We start from the raw sequence: 26707 nt of genomic DNA on the forward strand, positions 1-26707 counted from the left end.
TGCCTAAGGAAAGAGGGACTACCACCTTCGAAGCCAGTCTGTTACATTGTAAGATAACACATAACCATTATGAAATTCTTCCTAATAGTTAATTGAAATCCCCATTCTTATACTACAAACCTGTTGCTTGGGTTCTACACTCTGGTGCAGCTGGAAACAAATTTGCCTTTCAATAGTCTCATATCCGGACTTTTATCATAGGACCTGATCTTCACCATCTTTGTTATCTTCCTCTGAACCCCACTGAAACTCAGTGTAACTCACTAACATATAAGGATTCAGCTGTCAACAGGAAAGAAACCACTCAGGTTTGTTCCCCCGTTATGATGAAATCAGGTTTGAAAGGAGCCACAGCAGGAAACAAAAATCTCTCCCTTTTTTTGTGTAGGCAGGTCAGAAGAAAAGATGGATTGCAGAATAACAAAAGCCCACAGACTGACCGATTAAAGTAATACATGGGAATAGCAAAAATAAATTGTCCACGGATGGATAGTCCATATCGCTCTGTGCCTACAAGTCACCTCCTCACACTTTCAATGTAATATTGTAAGATGTTCCAAGGCAGAAGTCAAGTATAGTTAAAAAAGAGAACTTATACTGTAACTTGTTTTTCAGCAGCACTACAAACCTTTCTCCACAACTGAACTGCCAGGTGAGCATACCAGCAAATCAAGCACTGAGTAAAGCCCCTCAAAACTCATAGCTCCCACTGTGGTCTCAATCTAGAGCAGGCACCCCCAGACTGCGGCCCTCCAGATGTTTTGGCCTATAACTCCCATGATCCCTAGCTAACAGGAACAGTGGTCAGGGAAGATGGGAATTGTAGTCCAAAACATCTGGAGGGCCAAAGTTTGGGGATGCCTGATCTAGAGCCACCCGCAGCAACTTTTTAAAACAGCAAGAGCCTGGATCATGGATTCTCCAATGTTGCATCTAACAGGACCCTTGCTCTCCATCACAAAGCACTGGCTCTATACTGCACTGACTAATACTGATGCTTTAAAAAGTTGGCAATGTTGATGCTTTAAAATGAGTATGCCAACAGTGTTTAAACATATACTATGTTCTTTGGGCAGTGATTTGTATTTATTTTTTTATTTCCAGGCACCTTCCAATAAAATAATACGACATATTAAAATTCTATTTAAATAGCAAGCAATAATCGAATGACTGAAACAACACAAGCAGTAAAATAATCAAGCTCAAAAACTGCAAAGGAATTCATGGGCACAAGAAGACAGCAGGGCTTTGGCTTTAAAAGTATTTACCTTACAGCGCATCATGGCATAGTGAACTCCAGAAAGGATAGCCTTGTTAGTCTCGTGCAGCAAAAACAACCAAGAGTCTTGTGGCACCTTAGAAACTAAAGTTGAGATCCAACATAACGGGGCTTTTCTGTCTTTTCCTCCCCCAAGCTGCATATACTCAACATCTGTTCCAGAGGGTTGGAGGTGAGAAACCGGAAGTCCCCATCATGCTAGCGGAAATCCTTTTGTGCAAGCAGGCAGGCATAATTGGACCTCACTCTAACAAATTCATTATGACAGAACAGCTTGGCCACTGTGATTCACAAAGTCACAACTGGACACTCTAGTCCAGCAGTTGCAGCTGGTACAGAATACGGTGGCCAGACGGCTAAGTGGCGCACCTGGATGCGCTGAGGGAAATGCACTGGATGCCGGCTGCCTACAGGGCCATGCAAAAGGTCTTCTAAGTAACACATAAAGCCCAGAACAACTTGGGAGTAGGCTACCTAAAGGATCAAGCTGCCTATGCCTGCATAGACCTGTAAGATCACACAGATGATCATCTGGGGAAATTTTGCTTGTAGCACTGAACCCTATAGGGCAGTGACTCAAAAACAGGGAGTTTCTCCCATTGCCCCTGCGCTCTGGAATGCCCTCCCCTTCATCATTAATAAACCATCATTCATCAGTTGTTTCAGGAGTCTTGGAAAGACCTAACTCTTCTCCCTGGTGTACAATGAGTTTTATAATGCTGATTTAATGTTGTTGGTTTTTTTAGTACAGTTCAGAGAGTAAGTAGCCTGGAAATGATTTAAGATGAGATCAATACGGTTTTATAGATTCAAGCCCACTTCATCTGATCAAATGGGCTTGCGTTCATGGACACTTATGCCATGGTGGGGAACCTCAGTCCCAGGGAATAGTCCTCCAGCTCTCTCTATTCCGGCCCCAGGGCTTCACTCCTCACTCTATTCCGGCCCAAGCTTCACTCCTCACCAACCTCCTCAAGTACTCTTCTCCTGCCGGAATGTGTCTGAACTGTGATGATGCCTCTGGCCTGCCAGGATGGATGATGGAAATAAGTGGAGAAACCACTTTGATGTGGCCTAATGGACAAAGTGAGTGGCACATAAGTTGCTTGGTCTTTTTTGCCTCTGGCCCCACCGGAACCTGGAAGGTTGCCCATGAGGCAATGTGGTCCTCAAAGTGGAAAAGGTATCTGACCCTTGCTCCTGCCATAATAAATTTTTAGTCTTTAAGTTGCCAGAAACCTCTTAGTGTGCATACTGCAATGAATATGAATCCCATAGAATAGATAAACCATGTACAGTACATCCTTTTCTACAGTCCCTCTGGGCCAGACAGATACTTTCAGATATATTCTGATTTTACTGAGGATTTTAAATTGATGTTGCTATTTGAATTTTCTTGTAACATGATGGCTAGTGTTCAAAGGACAGGGATTGACCAACTGAAGCAATTATCATAGACTATTCTATACTCAAAAACCAAGTTTGGATGTAATACTAAGCCATAGTTAACCATGTGGGTGAACTTGAGACTTTGAGCTCAAGTCTTTACTCCCTTCCCACCAGTGCACAGCGGAGGAGACTAGACACAACTGTTTTCTGGCTTAAACTAACCACAGTTTGATGTTGTGTTTGAATAGGGAACTTTAGTTACTTTAAACTATGGTTTAAAACTATGGTTTATTTGAAAGAGCCAGGATCAGAAACCATGGTTTGATCGTGGCTCGCTTCATTAAACCATTGTTTAAACTCTGTCCTTCTCAAATGTAACAACAAATTAGTTAATTTTAACTGTAGGTGTTTCCATCTTCATTCCTGTATGCAGGATGAGCTTGGCCAGGCTCATTCAGGTTGTACTATAGTAAAAGATGGCTTAGTGTTAAATCCAAATTGGGCCATGGGGTTAAATGGGAATTAATAGTGCCTTGAGTAAGTATACAGTATGTATAAGGCAGCACTTCAAATAGTAAATAGTTTTTAACCAACACATTCATTTGTATTTTGATTACAATCTCTGGAATGATGATTTAACCTGAATCCAAAAATCCCCCCTTGCATGTACAGCATCTTACTGTTACAAAAGCTTTCTGCTGACAGAACAACTGAAAGCCTATTGGGGATCATCAGGAGCTATACAACTAGATAATTTAAAAGCATATAAAATCTGTACATTTAGTCAGGACGCAAGAAGATATATGCACCAACTCATTTTGCAACAATCCATTTTGCAATATAATTACAGAATTAAAACTATACTGATAAACCAACCATACTATCGAGCATTTCTGTGTAAGACTAATACAGAAAGTGGCGTTCCCTTTCATTCCTTCCCATGGTTTTGCCTTAAAAGGATTTGGAGGAAGCAATTCAATTTCAAGTCTGACCTCTACAGGCAGGTAACAAGAATACAGTAGGTACATTATTTTCACAAGTTTAAGAAAACGTGTACAGAAATGCTTGTGGGTTTGCAAAAATCTGTTCTTCCAAGCTAATCCTCCCTTGCCTATGCCATTATCATAACCTCTTTGACTGCAGTGCAATACTTAAAGCCTCCACAAATGTTACCCCATTTAATTTTATGAAAGGGTCAAAAAAAACTATTTTTTAAAAATCAAGTCCCATATTTCTTTCTGCTTTCCTTTTGCACCATAGCAAACCCTTTGTAGTTACAGAAACATATTTTGCTTTTAAATTGGTAACATAAATGTGCATTTTCCTCCCAGAATGCATGTTTTTAAATAGCCTGATTGTTACCACCTTTTTGTAATCATAACCAACTATTCTAACAAACTATCCTTTGTTGAGTGATTGAGTCTCCCGTTCCCACAAACCTACAGCACATGTTGCCATAGTTACTCTGCATGTCTATTTACCACACAAGTGATCAAAGAAAGCAGACAACACACACATACACAAAAAACTTTCCCAGACTTCCTACTGGGTAATGTCCAGCCACTAATTAACTGATACACAGCCTATGGACTCCATCTACTTTTTCCTCCCTTATTATCCATCAAATACAACAGCAACATTCTCAGACACGAAGTACATTTTTCTTTCAGTCGGAGAAGCAGTACAAAAGGATGGGGAAACTCTCACTAAAAGCTGAGGTCAACGCTTTAAAGGAGATTTTCTTCTTCTTCTAGCAATAATTAAGCTACGGAATGGAAACAGTTCAGTAGGGAAACTGGAGAATATTAAAAGAATATACACAAAAGGGGGCAGACAACTGTAGGGATGTGTGTAGTTAGACAGGTGTGCCTAAGAACGCAACCTAAGTCCCAGTACACTTCATACGACTTCTGCTAGACATCCATAGAATGGTGCTGTTAAGCTAAGTGCTAAGTTTTAGATGAATATCTTCCTAATCCCCCACCTCCCCTCTCTGTTCAGTTCTCAGAATATTCTAGTCCTAAATACATCACTTGCTAACAAACCAAATTTTCTTCTGTCTACTTGGAATCAGAGTGCTGGGTGGCTTCTTCCCACTTTCTGCCAGAGGCCATCACAAAATACTGCTGAAATGCAACTCCGGTGCTGAAGGAGTTTGTAGAAGGTGGTGGGGATTTGTGAAAGCAAGCAACTCCCAACTTGCAATGAAATACCTAGTGTATAAGGTAAAGAGTTAGGGAGTCTTTAGAAGATACCACACTGCCCTCTCCAGTTTTCAAGTAAACCGCTCCTGCTAGCATCCTTACTAAACCTTGCGAATTCTTAACCCAAAGTTTGTGCTTTTAAATCTGTAACCTGCTTTTCCTCAAAAACGACGGGGAATATTAAAACAGAATATAATCCTGAAAGAGGCACAGAGTTAACGGAGCATGCTATACGTGCTGCTTCAACTGCAGAAAACATCCCCCTGCCATTTTCTTGTATGACAAAAAGCAGTTTAGAGATTAGATGACCCTGTGGAAGCCTGACACATCTTCAAAGGAGCAAAAGTGGTTTTTCAAATGCCACATAGGTAGTTAAGTTTTCCATCACTGCCCACAGAGATATCATTCCTCCTATGTTTACAATTATTCCTGTAATAAATGTTGGTTCTTGCAACCTTTCATTGCACAGCATACTCGTAACACATCAATCAATATTTTTAATATATTTAATGACTTGTGGCTTGCTTTTCCAATAATGTCCCAGGCAGTTGTTTAATCAAGGCTATATAGTTAGTTCTCTATAGAACCTCCTGGCTTGCTTCTGCTTTAGTGAAGGCTGAATCTTATCAGTATGGCTGGCAGCATATAACATTTCTGTAGCTAATTCTTGCTCTTCCAGACAGCACCCAGACACAGATCTATGCCTTTCTGTCATTCTTGAGAATTTATATTTTGCATTGGTCAAGATCATTTATCAGGGCAATATAGGGCCTCCATTTCATAGTAAGACACATCACTGTGCCTGAAAGTTAATAAATCCAGACTGTAGCATCATTGTTATAAGAAACTGGCTGGAAGATAACAGATAGCCTGTTTTTGTCCAAGTGTCATTTTATTTATTACTACACTTTTAATTTAAATTCAGAATTGGTTTTCAGTTTGCTCACATCTCTGGCTTTTGGTCACATTCATCTCATTGCATTTAACTCTCAGTTTTTGAATCGGCTGTTACCGTAGTTCTTCAGTTTGCAAACCTCCAATAAACATTAGGTGGGGGAAGTCAGTCTCTGTCTGGATGTGCATGAACTGTTCCATCTGCTGAAGAATGCTAGCTGATTGATCTGCTGGTTTGATGGAATTTTGTTCAGTACACGAAGATAAACAGATATTTCACTAAAGTAAAGGCTACTAAAAGAAGAAATAGGGCATACAAATGTGACCATCACAGTTCACTTCTAAGGCTGGTACATACCAAAGTTCAGTTAACCATACTTGAGTACCACCACAATCTTACTTCTGAGTAAACATGCTTAGGACTGCGTTGCACACATTTACGCAGAAGTAATCCATGTTCTGAATGAGATCCCTAGAAACTGTACTCAGGACTCCCAACATAGGATTGCAACAAGTCCCATAGAACATTTTGTGTGTGTGTGTGTGCGCGCGCGCATGCACGCACACCTACTTCCAAGTACAAAGCAAGTAAAAACATAATTCTCAGGAGCCCTCTCTTGATAGCCTTAATAAGGAACTAATTTAAGTGGAATATCCGCACTGCTGATTCAGAATAGGGTCTGTTTCCTGTATTGCAATCTTAAGATACAGGAGCACACTGTGGTGCTGCAAAAATGTATAATCAGAATCCTTAATACATGGAGCTGACTCCTGCTCAGACATGTGCACTGCAAATACACATCAAGATTCTCATGGCGCATTCCAGAAGCGTGAATTACACAATCAGATGAAACACTTCATATCCCTTTGCCATTCTGAGACCACTCTCGGGTCTTGTAATGGGAGATACGGCTCTAAGTGATAGGCATAGAAGTGACAGGTGCATCTGTGACTATGACATTAATGAAGAAGCCCATTAAGAGGGTCGCAAGTGTCTCTTTTTGCACAATTGACAAATACGAGCAATGTCAAGTGTACACAGGAAAGATACAATAGCTGTTCAGAATAGCTAAATTATCACCAGGCCAAAACAAACAAACAAAAACCAACCCTGAGCAGGGGAGTTAAGTGTATGTTGAGATGGACAAGTCTAATGAGGCAAAAAATGTCTCACTTGTTTCTTTTGTGCTCATCAATACCACTTAGGTGCATCCCCTTATCTCCAGCAACCATTTTTAAAAAACCTCTTCCCTTCCTTATTACGTTTTTTTTTTGCCTCCCTCTCCCCCAAAGCCATACTGCACATTTGTCATTTGATTTTTAAAGGTCACCTGGAACTTCATTTTAACCAGACGTACCTTACTCAACATTTATGTACAATGAAGTCCTGACTACTTTCGAAAGAGTACATATGAAATCTTTTTAAAAGTATCTTTAAGCTTCTTTCTTGAAAACTTCTCTTAGCCAAGCTCCCTCTGGTGGTTATAATGAATCCCGGGATGCTCCAGACACTTGCGTGGAAAATGATCTGATTGAGCACAAGTAAATAAATTGCTTTCCTACAAGGCGAGCCAGCTCCACAAGTAGGCATCCCAGGGAAGCAATATTCCCTGAATTTCCCCCCACTGTTGTTTGTGAAATTACTCTGATCACCATTAAAATACTCCTCAAATCTTGTTTTCTGAAAATGGAAAGAATATGAGGAGTTTTATTGTCCATACAGGTGCAAACTGTCTCTATTCTTTACTCTTCGTGATTACAGAGTTAATCAGATTCACAGTGCAATCCTAACAGCGTCTAAGCAACTCCTGTTGAATGCAATGGGACTTACTCCCAGGTAAGTGGGGTTTAGGATTGCAGCCTCTGGTCTTTCTCTCCGGCCCCCCTCTCCACCGGCAACCCACAAACAAAAAATACCTCCCAGGTATTGGCAGCGTCCCAGTCAGTTGTTAATTAAATATGTAATTGTCAAAAAGGAATCCTCAAAGAACAGGTCCCCCCCCGCCCAAAATGAAAACTGTAAAAAACAAAACAAAAAATTGCCATGGCGCGCGCGCGCACACACACACACATGGCATTCAAAAATCATCAACCATTTATCTGACAGTACTGAAAACTTCACAAATTACAACAACAGACTCTTTTGTAAGCCCTTACATGTGCTAAACTGGAATGTGAATAGATAGCATTTCCCTTCGTTTAATAAATAAAACAGCTGCAAGAGTAACGAGCAAAAGGTGTTGAAATATTAAAATAATAACGTTTGGGTAGAAATGCTATATATGCTCAGCCAGCTGCCTTTCCAGAGCATTTGATGGCATGCTTGCAAGAGCGCAGCAACTTATGCGACTGTGGATTGCCACGAACAAAAGGCAGGAGCGCAAGAGATGCGATGCCACCCATTTAAAGCTGCGCAAACGGGAGCTGACAAGGCAAATCCCGGGAAGGGATCCTTTGCCCTCCCCCACCCCTTTTCAAAACCGATCGCCTTGCCAGTGACGTCACCAACTACCAGCTTTTTTGCCGGGGGGGGGGAGGGGTTGAATCCAGAAGGGAAAACTTGCAAAATCAACTTCCAATTCAAAATGACCCACAGCTCTACAGAATCAAGTAATTAAATGCGAATGATCAACACCACCCAGTCAGCCTAACCCACCGCTCTGGGTTTCTCCTTTCCCTTCCTGCCTCCAGAGCAGCTTTTGCCGCGTGTCTTACCTGCCTCATGTTTAGAATCCCATTATCCATCCAGCCAGAAACAGGAGAGTTTCAGGAGGAAACGAAATCCCATGCGCAGTTTCCCAACAAGCCGGCAACTTTCCGCCTCCCTGCTCCTTCCGTATGTCCCCCTCTGGAGAGAGAGCGCTCGTCAAGACAATGTCAAGTTTCTCCACCTGGCTGTGTCCCCTCCCTGCTAGCCTATTGCAAGTCAGGAGAAGCGAGCCAACTGTCCGCCGAGCTCCTATTTCAAATCACAGCTCAAGATATGTCGTAGTTGGCTGAATTAGGCCATGAAATAGCCTCACCAATCAGGAGAAGGGGGAGGGAGGAATCACACATAAAGGGCTGCCTACACGAGGATTAGGAAAGCTTTCAAGGATTTAAGAGGCTGAAAAGCAGCTGGAAACAGTGTCTCAGGCTACAAAGGGGGAAGTCAATTTGTGGTATGAGAGATTATTTTCATTCTTATCTAACTTCTCCGTGTCCACTCTTAACCTGAAAGGCTCCTGGGATACGCCAATGAAATATTCGATTAAAAATAAAATGTTAAGCTGAAACTCAAGTGACAGTCTCTCTCTCTCCTACATACTGTGGCTATGAAAGGCGGAATTGCTTGACAAGCTCGAACAATGTTAATAAGAATGTGCATTGCATTTGCATAGCTAGCTACACCCCTCCCAGATAGTGATGCAAAGTACTACACAAAAGAACGTGCACGTTTTACGACTGCAAAGTTTTCACCAGCAGATTATATACTTTCTCATACCCAGGATTCATACTAAATGGCAATAGCCTTGAGTAGCATTTTTAAAAGGCGTTTTAAAATGAAAGTAATGCCCATAATTTATCCCCACATCTGTAGCAATACATTCACACATTAAACAATATAGAGAAAATTACTAGGGGATTTTATGCCCTTCTTGAGATGGGGTCTGCCTCCTCATTTTGTTTAGTCTCTCTGACCCTTGCTTTGAAGCTGAGTCTAGTATATGGCCTTTGGGTTGTTTACACTGTTCTTTTTTTCAAAAAAAGAAGAGTGCACATAAATGTACACATTCAAACAAAAGTACTAAAACCCTCATCTCCCTTTTTACACTTCTCAGCTTTTAAGATCAGCTAAGAAAGTGGCTGTTACGGTTCCACTCTAAATGGAAATCTGTCTTTTGATCTCTGGGTACAATCAAGCAAAACCGAAGACTGAATAAAGGCTCATAATCATGGATTTGCTACAGCAATGACTGTACTTATCTAGCTGAGTAGTAAATCACTACCCAGAAAATGCCTCACAAGTCAGAAATCTCTTGCAGCTGAACAAAAATGTGTTAGAAGTATACTATCAACACTGAAATACCAGAGCCCAATAAATCTATTCCCTTTCTCTCTCTCTCTTCTTCAAGGTGCCTAAGCATGCAAAAATATGGAGAAACCCAGACAATTTATTAGTATTCCTATATATTATCCAGATTTCTGGATGGGTGAGAATATATGATGAAACTTTACTGTTTACTAAGGTTTTGACAGATGACACACATGCAGCCTGCCTCATCTCAGTCTCCTGCTACCCCCTCCTCTCCTGTCTCTGATTCTGGACTGCCCTCTGCCACAGCTCTTCCTGCTCACTAAACCCCGTTACCTCTTCAACTTCCTACCACTCCTCTGCATCCAGCCAGTCCCTGGCAGCTGGAGCTAATTATAAAATTAGATGAGAATGTGGCAAAACCTGTGACTGCTGTGGCTGCCACTGCTCAGTGTTTGCTTAATTATACAGGTATTTCTGTTTTTCCTGCCTGGTGCTTATGCATTACTCAGGGTGGCCTTAGAACAATTTAAATGTGACAATGTTATAAAAGAAAATTAAAATACATTAGAAATGCCTGACACAGGTGGACACCACAGATAAAACATTACTTTTACAGCAGCTGCTTAGCACACAAAAGTTTGCCAGAAGGTCTTTGCCACCTGGCAAAAGGCAGCCAGAGAGGGAGCATCCATGCTTCATGGAACAAGGTGTTCCAAAGTATTTGGTGCAGCAAGTGTTTCTGACATTGTTTCAGTTCCCTCACACATGATTTTCTTTCTTTTACCCAGCAGACTGGCTGTACCCTTCCTCTGCCCTCTTTTTCTATTGAGCCTGCCAACTAAAGGATCAATCTATGCAAAATTCCCAGTATCGTATTGGATGGGTGACATTTTATTGTCGTTCTCCAAAACTTAAGCTTTCATAGTGCCCTCTTATGGTCAAATTCATGTCTGACAATTCTTAGAAGAGGGATTTGTTGTTTTTTTCCTTGCAGCTCAGAATTTAAGTTTACTTTCACAAGGGGGACTTAACTGCAGAATGATGGAGGAGAAATATACCTCTGTGGAGATTTCACTGGAAATAATTGTGTAAATTCTCCCTTGGAATTGGAAGAAATTATGCTATTTATTTATTTATTCATTCATCCATTCACTATATTCAGCTAGCCAGTGCACAAAGCAATACAATGTTAATTAAAAACACAATATAAAGCAATGCAAAATTAATTGAAATAAACTGAAACACAATTAAAACTGAGAGGGCGAGGCTGTGAAGGCCTGGGATAATAGAAAAAGTATTCAGCTGGTTGTTTGTATTTAACAAAATTTGTATACCACTTGGTTGTAACAAAACCTCTAAGTGGAGATGATTTCCTAGTATACCAAGTACTACATGTGCTTTGATATGTACTCCTTTGTGTGCAGGCTTTAGTGACAAGAGTACCTCTCTACTCAACAAGCAGAGCTGTCCCTTCATTAAAATGAATGAGGATGCCCTTGTGCACAAGAGGCATTGTGCACAGCAGATTTTGCCTGCCAAGGAGCTGCTGGATCTGGGCCTTATCAAACAGGACCTTGAATTCAGTAGATTGCAGCAGGGGCTTAACTTATGATTTATCAAGGTATCGTTGAATTGCTTTCCAAAATAACACGGTTGTTGTCATAGGGCTAAGGAAATGGAGATGAGAATTTCCAATTCTCAGGGCAGCCACTAAAGCAAAAAGCACAACTGCCATAAATTAGCACTTAAGGATCAGAGGAGAATCTTGCCTCCCCCTCCTGAGCTTTACCAGATGTATAACGACTGGAACTCAGGATGTGAGAGTGGGGAGCGAGAAGTTTTTTCACCTGACTTACATTTGTTCCATCTCATATTTTTAAAAGAAAGTGTGTGTTTTAAAAGCAGAAATGGGAGACAACCTGACAATTAAACCTTTCCAAAGTGTAAAAACTGTGAGTGGTGGGGAGGAAACAGAAATATTTCCACTGACCATTCAATTTACATCTAGTGACTTAAAAAAACAAAAAAAACCTTTGCCATTTACATTTCTACCATTGAAACCAGACTGAATGAAATATATTATAAACTGACTTTATTCTCTTCATCTATTATTTTGGAAATAGCACCCTGAAGAAGACGAGAATATTCTTGCTGCAGTCCTATTTCTACTTACCCACTAAATGCACTCATTTAACTTCCGAGTAGATATGCACAGGATTGCACTCTCATTTCTCAAGCAGCAATAGTATGAGCAGAATATGTAACTTGTTCCAAAAGAGAAGATAATTAATATTTGAACTATAATTTGAAAGCATGGTGAGAGCATGGATTTTGTAAGGAGTTTAAAATAAAACTTGGACAAATGTAACCCATAAAGTAACAGAATGTTACTAAATGGGTTAGGTCAGGGGTCTGCAACCTTTAAGACAAAAAGAGCCACTTGGACCCGTTTCCGAAGAAAAAAAATAAACTGGGAGCCACAAAACAGGGACGTAATTAGAAATCAGAGGGCCCCATAGCAAAATTTGCTATGCCCAATAATCAATGCCCCAAAATGCCATAGAAAATTAATCAGGGCCCCAGTGCACCATAAATCATAATCAGTGCCTGATGTAAATAATAATTAATAATGAGGGCCCAGTGTCATCCTCGTCATTATAAAAATAACTTTGAGTTTGGGCTGCCTTGATTACTGGAAATGGGCACCAGCAACCACTGCCTTATGAGTTTGGGCTGCCTTGATTACTGGGAATGGGCAAAACTCTGACTCCCTTATTAGGACACCTGTATGGTTTCATGTGTGTTGCTCTCCCATCAAGTGAACTTATAAAATTTCCTCATATTGAATCAACCCATTGATTAATACATCTACCTCAATCTCCTGACCAGGCCGGCAGGAGGCCACAGGCAGGCCGCAGGCAGGAGCAGCAGCAGCAAACATGCGCTCCAAGCAAGCCTTTTCTGCTGCTGGGTGGGAAGAAGTGCGCCCGTTTAAAAAAATAAATAACTCCGCCCCCGCCCCCGTGAGCCTATTGGCTGCAGAAATGCGGCGGGGAGGGGCTGATGCAGGGAGGGGGCCAACCATGCTCCCCGGGCTGCTAACGTCACCTTGCGTCCTTTTTGCACAGCGCACGCGCACAGCGGAGTTGTGGACTCTGGCGGGCGCCGGCGCACAGCGCGCTGCCGCAACTGTGTGCTCCGGCGGCGGCGGGCACCGCGCGAGTGTCTGGCGGGCGCCGCTGCATGGCTCAGGCGGCGCATGGCTCGGACGCCTCCTCCCCTCGTATCCGCTCCGGAGCCGCAGCAAAGGTGTAAAAGAGCCACATGTGGCTCCGGAGCCGCAGGTTGCAGACCCCTGGGTTAGGGGAAGTTAAGTGACACTCACTGCTTCCAATGCCCTGCTGGCTCTCTTCAGCTAGGGTGGGAGTTGGGGACAGTTTTTCTTAACTTAACTTAAGCAAAATCAGCTGTTCCTAAAATTGGGAGCCTATGGAATCTTGACAAACCTAGACAGCATCTTTAAAAGCAGAGACATCACCTTGCCCACAAAGGTCCATATAGTTAAAGCTATGGTTTCCCCAGTAGTGGTGTATGGAAGTGAGAGCTGGACCATAAAGAAGGCTGATCGCCGAAGAATTTATGCTTTTGAATTATGGTGCTGGAGGAGACTCTTGAGAGTCCCATGGACTGCAAGAAGATCAAACCTATCCATTCTGAAGGAAATCAGCCCCGAGTGCTCACTGGAAGGACAGATCATGAAGCTGAGGCTCCAATACTTTGGCCACCTCATGAGAAGAGAAGACTCCCTGGAAAAGACCCTGATGTTGGGAAAGATTGAGGGCACAAGGAGAAGGGGACGACAGAGGACGAGTTGGTTGGACAGTGTTCTCGAAGCTACAAACATGATTTTGACCAAGTTGTGGGACGCAGTGGAAGACAGAAGTGCCTGGCGTGCTCTGGTCCATGGGGTCACAAAGAGTCGGACACGACTAAACAACAACATGGAATCTTACTAAATTAAAATTAAAGCTCACTGTTCAGTATTGGCATCTGCCTGTCTCAAGAGACAGCCTCTGGGAGTGAAGTCAAACTGCTCTGTTAGCAGCATGGAAGTGACCTTCCTGGGGTGCAAGCCTGGGCAGTGTTTTATGGAAGTTCTGAGCTGCCCTGATGACAACCCCCCTTTCAACCTCGCTGACGTGGTCCAAAGGAAAGCAGAGCAATACGTTTGGCACCAGCTGGACTTCAGGAATTGCTGGAAGGAGCCACCCAACCAGCTTACGGAATCCACTCTGGATCTGTGTAGTAGGGTTTACTCCTTAGCCTCTCCCCCCACTCCCAAATATATCCCACAAGGCAGCAGAGGTTGGGGATCAGTTTCCCTTCTCTTAGATGGGCCACCTTTCTAGGTTGATGAGCCCCATCTGCCCTCATTTCCCTCTACAGCACATGCAGAAACTGCCTTATTGACCACTGAAGCCACTGTTGGTCTCATCCACTCAATCCGCCAGAACCTGCCTTTGCAGGCAGGGGAAGTCCTAACACACTGGAGGTTTGAGACCCATCAGCTACCCTTACCTAGTTTAGCCAGCAGGGTGGGGACCAAAGGTGGACAAACTACCCCAGAAAGAATACAACATGTGTCCCCCTATTACTCCTCCCCTAATACCCCCCTGCAGCACATAGAAATAACTGCTAGCCTGATATCTGCAGTGCCACCACTGCAAATGGTCAGAGACAGTGTTGCATGCACGATAAGTCCCTAATTCATTGAGGGTTTGAGACCCATCAGCTACCCATCTGGTTTAGCCAGGCAGTCAAAGCTGTTCCTGGGGTGTGGTCACTGTCACATGCTGACAGATTCTAGGAGCCACATGTGGGAGCTGAGTGCAGGGTGGACACCAAAGGTGGACAAACTACCCTAGAAGGAGCGTGACACGTCCTTCGCCAGAGGCACTACCTCTGTCCTAACATCCCAAGGTTGCAAATACATAAGAGCACAAGAAATATAGCACTTGAGCTCATTCACACTTGAACCAATGGTTTCTTGGAATAACAACATAAGAATACAGTCGTGAAATCATTTGTCTGAAAATATATGAAGTATGGTTCAATTTGTGGGAGTGGTCCTAGGATGATCAATATTAATTTACATAATGCTATTCCAATTTGTTTACCTAACATTACTGAGAAAAGTTCTTTTCCTGCTTACATTAATGCATCTATTTTCTTTAAAAATAAATCTGTGCTAGTACCAGCAAAAAAATATTTTTGGCATTTTTATTAAAAGGTTTTTAACACATGGAAGTGTTGGCTACATTTCCTTTCATTGCCTGTGTTTCTCTGGACAGATATCCAATCCATTAGATTCCAGAGTCTGGTTAAAATTCATGTGGATTAAATTAGGCACAGGAAGTTTCTGATATTATATTCCCACAGCGTAATGAAATGGAGTGCATTAAATTTAAGCAAACCAATAAAAACACACACAACATGATAGAGTTCAAACCATATTGCCTAATCTCATGGTTTCCAAAGGGTGAGAAAAGCCATTTCATGTCACCCTAGGTCTTTGCTATGGGTCTTAAGATGCGTGGGTCTTAAGCAAAAGTAAAGAATAAAAACAGACCATTCTTAAAATAATTAGGATAAACAGAAATGGAAAAAGAGGTGGGGAAGCACAGAAAATACACTGGAAATATACTATTCCTCAAAGAATCGAAAATGGTCATGAGGGTCTCTTTTGCTTTCCCGTTCACCTGAAGTCCTAACAAATCAAACAAATAAACAAATAAAAAGGTTTTCATAGTAAGACTTAATAGTAAGAACATGTTCACAAATAGGCTTCCTCATCTGGCAGAATAACAACAAAATCAAGAAATGCCATTGCATCCCCCTATAACTTCAAGCAATCCTGGAAAAGGAGGAAGTGTAGTATTTTTTTTGTTTTATTGTGTTCTCAGACTAATAAACTGGCAGTGCCTTTTGCAACAAAAACATTCAACATCCTTCTCTGCTTCATTTGTTTTGAAATACTAGGAAATAGTGGCACAGACAATCCCGGCTATAGGTGCAACTTCCAAACTGTGGGAAAATGGCTTTGTTCCAGGCAGTTTACTCTTTTCCTAAGCCCTTCACCCATCTAGACATCCCATAGTTTGGTCACCCATTGTGGCAGTTGGATCCATGTCCCAGCACAGTGGACAAGTAAGACATGTGATAGAAGGGACATGTAAACTTTGGATAGTACGGTAGCCATCCAGTCATCCAATTTTTCTTGTCTACTTGGTCAAACCACCAACATCAAACTCACATTCTCTATTATGTAAAAACAATTCTTGTTTTTATGCCCAGCTTTGGGGAACGCCGGGGGTGGGGAGGCAGAGAGAAGAAATTCAACACCAGCAGCAACATAGATTTTGATTTCACAACCACATAATATTGCAAATCAACCTACTTTAATAACCTGAGGACAAAGTATTTTAATTTCCTTCACCAGGCTCCGTCATATCATTATCATCATCATCAACATTCTTATCATCATCATCATCATCATCACCTAAGTAACTAAGAAACTTGCTCAAAATTTTACCATCTCTGTTCTTTTTTCCTTTTACAGCTGCTCTTCCCACACTGCTTAAGAAACTTTCTGTTCCCAAGAATAGACATCTTTAGCAAGCCTGATCTTGCATTCCTTGTATCAACAAAACTCTTTATTGACTGACCTCTGTGTGCATTATGAGGGCACTCTCAAGACGTGGCATACACAATCTTGTGTGCCTTTCTGTGAATGTGTAAACATGCACATTTAAACAATCTGCCTCCCCCCCCAAGGACTTATCAACGGATCCAGTGAATGGGACAGTTACTGCAATGCATTGAAGTACGTGATCATCCCTAATGCACAAGGATAAGAAATAGTGCTATAACAATGCAAAGCATTATAACCTTCCAGTGTGAATAGAGTGCAAATTACCGGTATTTCACCTGTACAGTATACTACCCAACATTATTATAAGCAGGACACCACAGAACAAAAAAGAAGTGGGTGGTAATGGGGAGGAGGAAGCAGGTCTTAGAAAAGTAAGTTGTCATACTGCAACAACATACAGTTAAGCAATTATAGCCTTACCTGGACACACAGCTCATTGATTTAAATAGGCATCCACCTACATATAAATGCCTTGGGCTTAGCTGACAAGAAGATTGCTATGGTATTTCTCTCCACTACATTTACAAATGAAGGTAGGTCAGGAGGAATAAAGAGGCCAAAATGCCACTGCAGGCGCACAAGGGTTTATGGCACAGCCAGTAAAAAAATCAAGTAGAGATAAATGATGTTTGGAGATCCGAGCCAGAATCAGTTGCTATGCTTTAGAGCAGGCATCCCCCAAACTTCGGCCCTCCAGATGTTTTGGCCTACAACTCCCATGATCCCTAGCTAACAGAACCTGTGGTCAGGGAAGATGGGAATTGTAGTCCAAAACATCTGGAGGGCCGAAGTTTGGGGATGCCTGCTTTAGAGTTTAGGATTTGATGGAGCTTGTTTCATTATTTCAATCTAGCAACATAAACACCTTAAATGGAGTCAGAGAATCAGTCCATCTAGCTGGGCATTGCCCATATGGTGTTTGTACATACTGCTAAGCCAAAGCATGGCTTGGTAAATGAACATGGAATTTCCTGGAGAGACAACATCCAGTCCTTTTAGTTCAGTGTAGCATGGCAGTTAAGCCTGGGTCATCCGAACCTGGGATCATACTTAAGCTCCTTAATCACAGTCTATAGGCAAAGTTTGGCTTACCATGCTGTGTGAACTAGACCACTGACAATCCTCCAGTTAAACGTTATATAAAGTCAAGCTTTATATAAACAGAGAAATACAAATATTTGCGTGCAAAAATGAATGTACAGTTGAAACATATGTGAGGTATGAAATCACTAGTCAGTATCTCCTATTTGCAATATTAGATAAGTAACCTGGTGCCCTTTACCATTTGTAAACCACTTTGAGGTTTTCTTTACAATCAAGTGGCACATTTTGTTAAAGAAAATGAATAAATACATTTCCAGGGTTGTTGTAAACCTTACTAAGGCAATGTGAAGAAAACATTAAATCATTTAATAGTTGCTAAGGATTCATGACAGCAGTCATGAAATTAAAAGACGTCTGCTTCTTGGGAGAAAAGCAATGAGAAACCTAGACAGCATCTTAAAAAGCAGAGACATCACCTTGCCGACAAAGGTCCGTATAGTTAAAGCTATGGTTTTCCCAGTAGTGATGTATGGAAGTGAGAGCTGGACCATCAAGAAGGCTGATCGCCAAAGAATTTATGCTTTTGAATTATGGTGCTGGAGGAGACTCTTGAGAGTCCCATGGACTGCAAGAAGATCAAACCTATCCATTCTGAAGGAAATCAGCCCTGAGTGCTCACTGGAAGGACAGATCGTGAAGCTGAGGCTCCAATACTTTGGCCACCTCATGAGAAGAGAAGACTCCCTGGAAAAGACCCTGATGTTGGGAAAGATGGAGGGCACTAGGAGAAGGGGACGACAGAGGATGAGATGGTTGGATAGTGTTCTCGAAGCTACGAGCTTGAGTTTGACCAAACTGCGGGAGGCAGTGCAAGACAGGAGTGCCTGGCGTGCTCTGGTCCATGTGGTCACGAAGAGTCGGACACGACTAAACGACTAAACAACAACAACAAGGATTCTTAATAATGTCATATCATTTCCTGTTGTGCTGTTATCCACCTCAAATTATAAGCACTACTTTTAAAACTATTGTGGCATTTTGATGCACATTTCATTAAGAAGTTGCTGTTTTTCAAGCACATTCATTTCCCTTGGTACAGAGGTTGCTATAGTTACTATGTTCTATATTACACCATATACTAAGCAGATGTACAAAGCCTATGTGCATATCCATTTTCATTATAAATTAATTCTTTAACTACTGGCTCTAAAAGGCTCTACTCTCTTCTTCTCCCCACCCCTGAAAGAATTTCCAGAACTTTTTAGGTCTTCTTTCTGAATGTCACTTTTTAACATTGCTTATCCATTAAGTCAAGGGAGAATTCTGTGGCTTCTTTTGTACATAGAAAAAAGTAGGGAAGCTAGCGAACTCATTATCAAGACAGTTTATAATTAAATTGAAGAATGAGTGAATCACTGGCTGCACTGAAAAACCTCCTTCTTTTTCCAAAGGGTTTAATGAATCATAGAAAGATGTTTACAAGGCCTATTCTCAACAAAGTGCTCCATGTTAGAATGGCAATGGACCATGTCACTTTTAATAGCTTGAACCTTTCTTCTTCTCTTTTTATACGAACCATTATGGCTGTTCTACGTTGCTCATCCAACCAACAACTGATTCACCTGGTTTGCATTTTAAATCACTGGACCCGAAGGTGATATTTAGGAAATCTACTGTCAGACGTGCAAACTGTGAGGAAAGAAAAAATGTCACACTAAATCATGACAGATTAATATGGTATTATTCATGGGCATATGCTTTCATACCGTCAGAAAGTCATGCTTAAGTAAGTTGCTTTTACACTAACAATATGTGGCAATTGTTCTCCTTGCCATCGTTAGGAGCCATTGAAGCTACATGCTTTTCAGTCCCATTGATTTTAAACAGAAGAGGGATTTGAGTAGAAAATGGGGTTTCATATGTGGGTTTAGATGCAGTTGTTCAAATTTTGGCTTGGTCCTCTGGTGAATAACCACTTTCTAAATCCTGCTGGGCTTGTACTGACCAGAACAGATGGTCTGGGCCGCATCTTGCTTCCCCCTTCTATTTTTATTTCTTAAAAATAAATAAATCCCTCTCATCATTTAAGCGGGGAGAAAATAACTACGCCAAATCCACGACCGCCATAGTTTCTCTCCCATGTGGTTTGTCTGCGGAATGGAAGGCCTCTCTCAATCTGCTCTTATTTGCCCCTTTTCTTCTCAGATACGTTAGGAGTTATGATGGTGGAGCTTTCCACCACTGCACTCAGGAGGTCTCCAACAGTGGACCTCCTTCTCCACCAATGGACCTCCCACTCCATTGGCAGAGATGGAGATACTCAATATTTTTCATTCACCCTCCCGATGAGCTCTGGATTGCTCTCTGTGTCAATAAAAATGTGTATTTTATTAGGTTTGTTAAAAATATGAATAAAAATATGAAACATTTTGCTTAATCTCTGTCAGTCTATATTGAGTAATTAATACCTGTAGCATTCATTTCATACATTTATTCTGTTATGAATATTAACTGGCATTGATCCCCTTAAATAATTATTTTGCATCGCTTCCTTTTGTCATGCAGAAATGTAGAAGACTGCATTCGCCAAACAAAGAAACACTTTCTAAACAGTGAAATTAATTTAACTAAGAATCGAAACTATGCCATTCTAGCAATTGGAGACTGACTACTCACATAAATTAACCCACTGAAGTATATGAGCCTGATGCCATGAATACGTCATCTTTCAATATTCAAAGGATCATTTTCCAAATTTGTATAAAATAATTGCACAGCATTTCCTAAAATGGGACAGGTATTATGTTAAACAAATTACTTTTAAAAAAGCATTAACCAGCAGCCCAAGAGGATCATATGCTTAAGAAATGAGTAGTAAACATGCAACCACTTTATTAAAAACCCAAAATAGTCAGTATATTTCTTGCATCAAAATTACAGTTTAAATTTTTTTTGTGGTACAGTGAACCATGTTAAAAATGGCCATGTGTTCAAATATTTTTTAATTTAAAGTGAGTGTTATTTACCAACAATTAACCCCTCTGTACTGATTTCTTTTTAAAAACACTCTCCTGGAGAGAGAAGGTTTGTCATCCTTCCTCCTATCAGTTTCTTCCTGTGGCTCACAGAGTGTTTTGAGGTTGCTACTGAAATTGTCAACGGTAGTCCTAGGCGACAAAAGTGCATAATGAGGAATGCAGTCTATAGCTTACAAAAGATTTTCCGTTTCACAACACATAGATTGGCTATCATTCTGCTGCTTATGTTTCTAGTGTTAGCATCCAATTTCTTCCAAGTCAATGTGAAGCAAAGCTGTGCAGAGACAAGAAGTAAGACTACTCTGGAGGAAAAACTTGTAAAAGTAGCCACAAATGCCATAAAACAAAAAATGGCTATAAGAATAATTGAAGGGGGGAATTTATAAAATGTACTTTATAAAAGAGGTTTTATATCCGGAAGGAGGTCAGTTTTCAAAGATCATTTACAAGAATGTAAGAAAAATATGAGACTGCAAACAAGGTGAATTGGATAGTTTGAGTCTGCCGTTGTTCCTTTATGCCTCTTTATACAAGATAATTAATGACCGCAAAGAGAAGACCACCAAGGACTGCACTGCTGTTTTATAGGAGAAATAATTCAAAAAAAGTGGCAGAACATCCTATCTTTATTCTTTTACCACACAGATTTTAATCCTCAGGGAGCTGAGTATGGTGGTGTCTGAGCAGCCTCTGGTGGCCATTAATAAATATCATCTGTTCTTATGACAGCTCTCGACCAGAAGGTCTTTCAAAATTGAAGCTATTAACTGGCTTTGCAGAAATGCAATTCAGAAATAAGATTAAAACAAACACACACCAGATTTGCTATTCCAAGGCACAGATTTCAAGATAAATTTTATTTGGTGCAATTAGATTTTGTTTTCTCTTTTGTTTATATTGAAATATATTTTATTTTTCTGTATGCTAAAAATCAAATGATTTTTTTTAAAAAATAAAACGTTACGTATCTATATATGAAATATTATATTCACAGTAGTATTCATCTATTCGTAGCTTCCAAATGTTGCTTTTTAAACTGAACACTGAAAAGGTCCAACAGAAAAGAAAGCTCTCTTAAGAACTTTGGGATCAGGTAAGTCGCTTCTTTCATGGGTCGGAGTCAGGCCATACTTGAATCTGGTGTGAACCCCTGAACCATTTTGTCTAAGAGAGTCAGAGTCGCATATAGCACTTGAAATCACAATTGACAATTTTGACCAGGCATCCCCAAACTTCCGCCCTCCAGATGTTTTGGACTACAATTCCCATCATCCCTGACCAATGGTCCTGTTAGCTAGGGATCATGGGAGTTGTAGGCCAAAACATCTGGAGGGCTGCAGTTGGGGGCCCGCAGCAGTTGGGGGACCAACGCACAGACATGTGCACACCCCAGACTGGCAGCTTTTCCAACACTCTCTTTGAATTAACTTGAAAAATGATTATCGAGTTGGAAAAACTTGGATAATTTTTCCAAGTCAATCTGAGGGCTTGGGAAAATACCCACTCCACTTCTTTGCTCTTATTTACAAGCCTCCAACAGCTTTTCAGCCCGTCTCTCATTTCCTCAAAACCTTTTCCTGCTTTCCCTACAGTTAACAAATGCTGGAGATGATAGAAGCAGTAAAGGAGAAAATGAGGGACTCCCTCACAATTCTCCCGATGAGCTATGTGCTGGGACACCACAGCTGAAGGGGACATAGGAGACATTTATCCATACTTGATGCTTTGGCATGCCTGCTATACAGAAGCTCAGAGCAATAGAAAGGGAGAAAACAGGAAGCCTCCTCCGTTCCCCACATGGCCACCTCTACTGCTCCCACCAACAGCTGCCCTTGAAGGAGCTGTCCCAGGCAGTGGCTGTCAGAGTGCAGGAAGGTTCACACAATTGTTCCCCTCTGCTGGTGGGAGACACCTGCCTTGAAGTCCCTAAGGTAGACTGCTTCACTATGGATTACGTTAAAGACACTGTCCCTGTGTTTAAGATTCAGCTTCCAGTCCAGTTGGTTTCTCTACGTAGAACGAGGAAGTCACCATCTCATGCTTGTCCTTTGTCTCAGGTAGCAAAATGCCTTGGGACTGCTTTGCTCCCACTACTTCTACTGCCTGGCAAGAAGGGTGGTGCATCTGACTGATGGGGGGCTGGCTAAGGCGGCTTTTAGGAATGATGAGGTCTTGGGGGTTGGTTGGGGTGGTAAAGCTGGGGATTATTCTCTGCCTTGGATTTTGCTGCAACACTGAGAAGAGTTGGAGTTGTTGTCTCTCCTTAGAAAGGAGTGATTACAAGCCGGCCGACAAAGTTTATTTCCGAGCATGGTTTTAGAGAACTTCACCAGCATTTTATTTTTTCTTCTTGCATGAGATTAACCTTGTGAATCAGCACACTATTACAAATGTGGTTGTATTCAAATTTAATCATTATAAATATTACAATATTAATAGTTCAAAACATAAAATTACATGGAAAAGTTCTACTAAGAAGATTTAGGTACCTGATTGGTGACCCACTTATGGTTTTTTAGGAGGAGGAGAAATTCTAATGAATAATGAATAGCCAGATGATGTACACACTCTCAAAAATATTCTATATTGTGCTCTATTTAAAATACACCATCCTGTTTCCTGGACAACTTGAGAATTGATAGGCTGATTACTATCTTTCACTGCTCCTACAGTATCTGCTCCTGGATCCAGGTGTGGATAATAAGCATCCTGTCATTATTGGATCAATACATTTGGATCAAACTCAAGAGTCCCTTCATAGTTCTTGAATAATTTTTAGCCATAAAAATTCAGCATATATATTTTTTTACTCAATTCTCTTCTGGAGAAGAATCACTAGTTCCTTTCTTCCCACCGATCTTGCTTATCACAAACTAGAATGTGCCAACACATCTGCTACAATAAATCAGCAGATAACTCTAGCAGCTTTACGCTGGGCTCTGATTTTTGTAAACACAGTTCTTTAGAAGGCTTGCAGCACAATTGGAAGGCATAGTAGAAAGTCTTCCTAATGCTTATTGGCTTGAAATAATCAGCTAAAACTTCTTGCCTCAGAAATGGTTGATCACATATTCACACAGCATTGAGGAAGTGAAGAGATTCCGTCTAAGATCAATTGCTTTGCTGCAGAGCTAGCTGTGTGTGTGATCGGTGCCAGGGAGCCTCTACCATGATGTCACCTCTAGGGACCTACATCCACATATACAAGGGGAATGCACAAGGAGAACTGCACCTGGCATATAAATCAATGGTGGAATCCATTACTCTCACAGGAGTTGTGTGTACACTGGTTGGACCACACAAGTAATATCCTTGATTTAGATAAATATAAAAATACTTCCTGCATTTTATTTCCCCCAAGAAGTGGTTTTTAATATTTTTAGATAGCAATCAATTCCTTTGAAATTCCATGAACACTTTTATGCATGAACTCTTTTAGGCTGGGAAACTAATGGACACTTTTTGCAACTACGGCCAGTACAGTGGAACCTTGGCTCCCGAACGCCTTGGGAGCCAAACATTCTGGCTCCCGAACAATCGAAAACCGGAAGTGGTTGTTCCGGTTTTTGAACGTTCTTTGGAAGCTCCTGCAGCCAATTGGAAGCTGTGCCTTGGTTCCTGAACTGTTTCGGGAGTTGGACACCCGGAACAGATTAAGTTCGGGAACAAAGATATAGCTCCGGCAGGCTCTAACACCGCCTCCAGTTCCATTAATCATGATGACTCCTGAAGCCTGCTTCTGGCGTGACCAGAAGCAATTGAGCTTATGAAACTTACATTGTTAAGTTATGTTTCTGGTCTTGAAGCCCTCCCATTCGTCGATGCCTCAGACTGAGGAGGTCAGCTCCCACCTCTTCCCCATTCTCGGAGAGGCTGTCTCTTAACTCTTTCCCACCTATTTGTGCTTCCGGCAAGCTTTGACTGTGTTCTAGCCTGTGCTCCGCTACTATCTTATCAGTTTGTACTTCAAGATCAGGAAAAGCCAAACTATGCAGCTGCTGGCTCTCCTCTGTCTGACTAAGATCAGGAACAGAGAGAGGCTGCTTTCTGCAATTTGCTGCAAACCTTCGCTTGGAGCTGGCTCACAGAACTGTTCTGAAGCTCTGTTTATTGCTCTGCTGAATCCTCAAATAGCGGATTCACAAAACAGTTCTTATGGAATCAGCCAGCATCCGAGAATGTGAGCATTATATATACAAATGGATGAAGCTGAACACACTAAGAACTCACCACTGACCCCACCAATGAACAAGTGGAACAATTCCCATTCCAACCAGTTCCAATGTTGTTTGGTTGTAAGTTGCTTTGGATAGCCTTCGGCTTGATAAAGCAACTAACAAATATAATAAATAGCAACATCAACAATCTGAACAAATTACTCAACATGGGAATGTGGTACTTCTCCCTCAATAGTTTTGAAGTGGGTTTCAAACCATGTGTTATGTGGAAACCCCTGTTAGCCTCAACCATGGATAAGGTTTGTGCTACAAACTTCCTTAATCACAGCTAAGGGGGGAATCTACCCCAAGGAAGAACAGGAATGTGCATTCATGTGGCTGGCTCTTAATTTGATGAGCTTAGCAGGAAGCCAATCATTCATTACCTGCCATTCCAATTTCAATTGACTGCAGCATTTTGGGGGGGGGGGAATGTGTGTGGGAGGAGCAAGGGGTGGAAGTCTCAAGGGAACCATTTCCAGAATGTTGTCTACCACCTCAATAATCTTTGCACCCACTCTATTCATTTTTATTTTGGGAGGCAGACATATGTTCTTGCAAAACAGGGTGAGGTGCAGATGTTATAGCATAAATCCTGCCTTACCCTGCCTTCACTTCTCAGACATAAAACATGCAGCCTTCAGATCTTCCTATGCTTCAGATAGGGTGTTCACTATCCCTATTTCCTTTTTATTTTTTAAATCAAGTGCTTTTCATATTTACCAGTTCCAGTGTTGCTGAGCACTGAAACATGGTTGTGGTTCTCAAGAGACAGGCCAGTCAACAAACATTGTGAACAGCTCCCTTCAGCTGTGAAGAGTAAGTTTTACTGTCTCTGCTGTTTTAAATACATTTATTTATTTTGTAACTTAGTTGTTGTTTTACTGTTGCTGTAATCTGCCCTTTGAGTTATCAAACTGAATTGTGACATAAAGTACATTGCTTTAAATAAATGAATTTATTCAGATAGCCCATCCCATTAGAACACAAGGAGTTCTGCTGGAGCAGAGCAAAGGTCCACATAGAGAGAAATCTTATGTGTACAGTATTTACACAGAACTAAGCCGAGTTCAATTGGGGCTTGCTTCCTAATACGTGCAGTTAGACCTACACTATGAATATGTCTATTCAGAAGTAAGCCTCTCTGAGTTCAATGGGACTTACTCCCAGATAAGCACATATAAGGTTGCAGCCTTAGTTGATATTCCAAGCCAATTTCCCTTTGTGGTATGCATGTACTATTTTCATTGAAGCCACTGGGACTTCCACAAATATATTCCGGGAAAGAATACAGTCCTTGATGTCTTAGAACTGCTTGATGTCTTAAGTACTGAAGGGGAGGGGGTAGGGTTTGCTTCTGCAGAAATCCCAGTGGAATTCCTGCAATATACTTCAGAAATCCCACATTGCTTTATACTGAAAACCAGTGCTATGTAGCCCTAAGGGCACAAGAAAGGTCATTTGCCATAAAGAAGAAAACCTGTCCTATATCCATATTCTTTTGTGAGTAGTATTTTCTGTTGGAAAACATGTATGTATGGGGAAACGGCTTATGCTCACCCTGAAAATGAACTGGGCCTTTTCAAGTGTTGCATTTTAAGGATTGAAACTGTCAAAGTGGGGTGGGGTGGGTTGAGTGCTTGAAGATGCACAATTTCCACCACTGATTTATACCATGTTCCCAAAGGGAAGAGAACTCGAGGACCAGGATGGCATAGCAGATGGAATTTTCTGCCAGGCATGATGGTATCTGTACTTTAACCCTATAGTTTCTAGCGGAAGTACTGTAGTATTGGTGGTTGGACAATATGCATTTTTCTTATTTATTTTTTAAAAAAGAGTATTCTTGCTTCTTATAGAATATTTGTTAAACAGATTACAGTGGAACCTCAGTTTCCGACTACCTCCGTTT

At 41.3% G+C, this 26707-nt stretch overlaps 1 protein-coding gene across 5 annotated transcripts in view; it reads right to left on the bottom strand.

Moving 5' to 3' along the window:
- MID1 (midline 1) overlaps positions 1–26707 on the bottom strand; it is a 205073-nt gene that overhangs the window by 102200 nt on the left and 76166 nt on the right. Inside the window, exon 1 of one of the 5 annotated variants that reach the window (XM_035114511.3) lies at positions 8482–8764. The exons of 3 other annotated variants lie outside the window; for them this stretch is intronic. The gene's annotated coding sequence lies outside the window, so the exon portion shown is untranslated. Of the gene's footprint in view, positions 1–8481; positions 8765–26707 lie in introns of those variants that run through there. One more of the 5 variants, XM_088667716.1, reaches the window with a different exon arrangement.

Source organism: Zootoca vivipara, chromosome 4, assembly GCF_965207765.1.
Source record: "Zootoca vivipara chromosome 4, rZooViv2.hap1.1, whole genome shotgun sequence".
Lineage (NCBI taxonomy): Eukaryota > Metazoa > Chordata > Lepidosauria > Squamata > Lacertidae > Zootoca > Zootoca vivipara.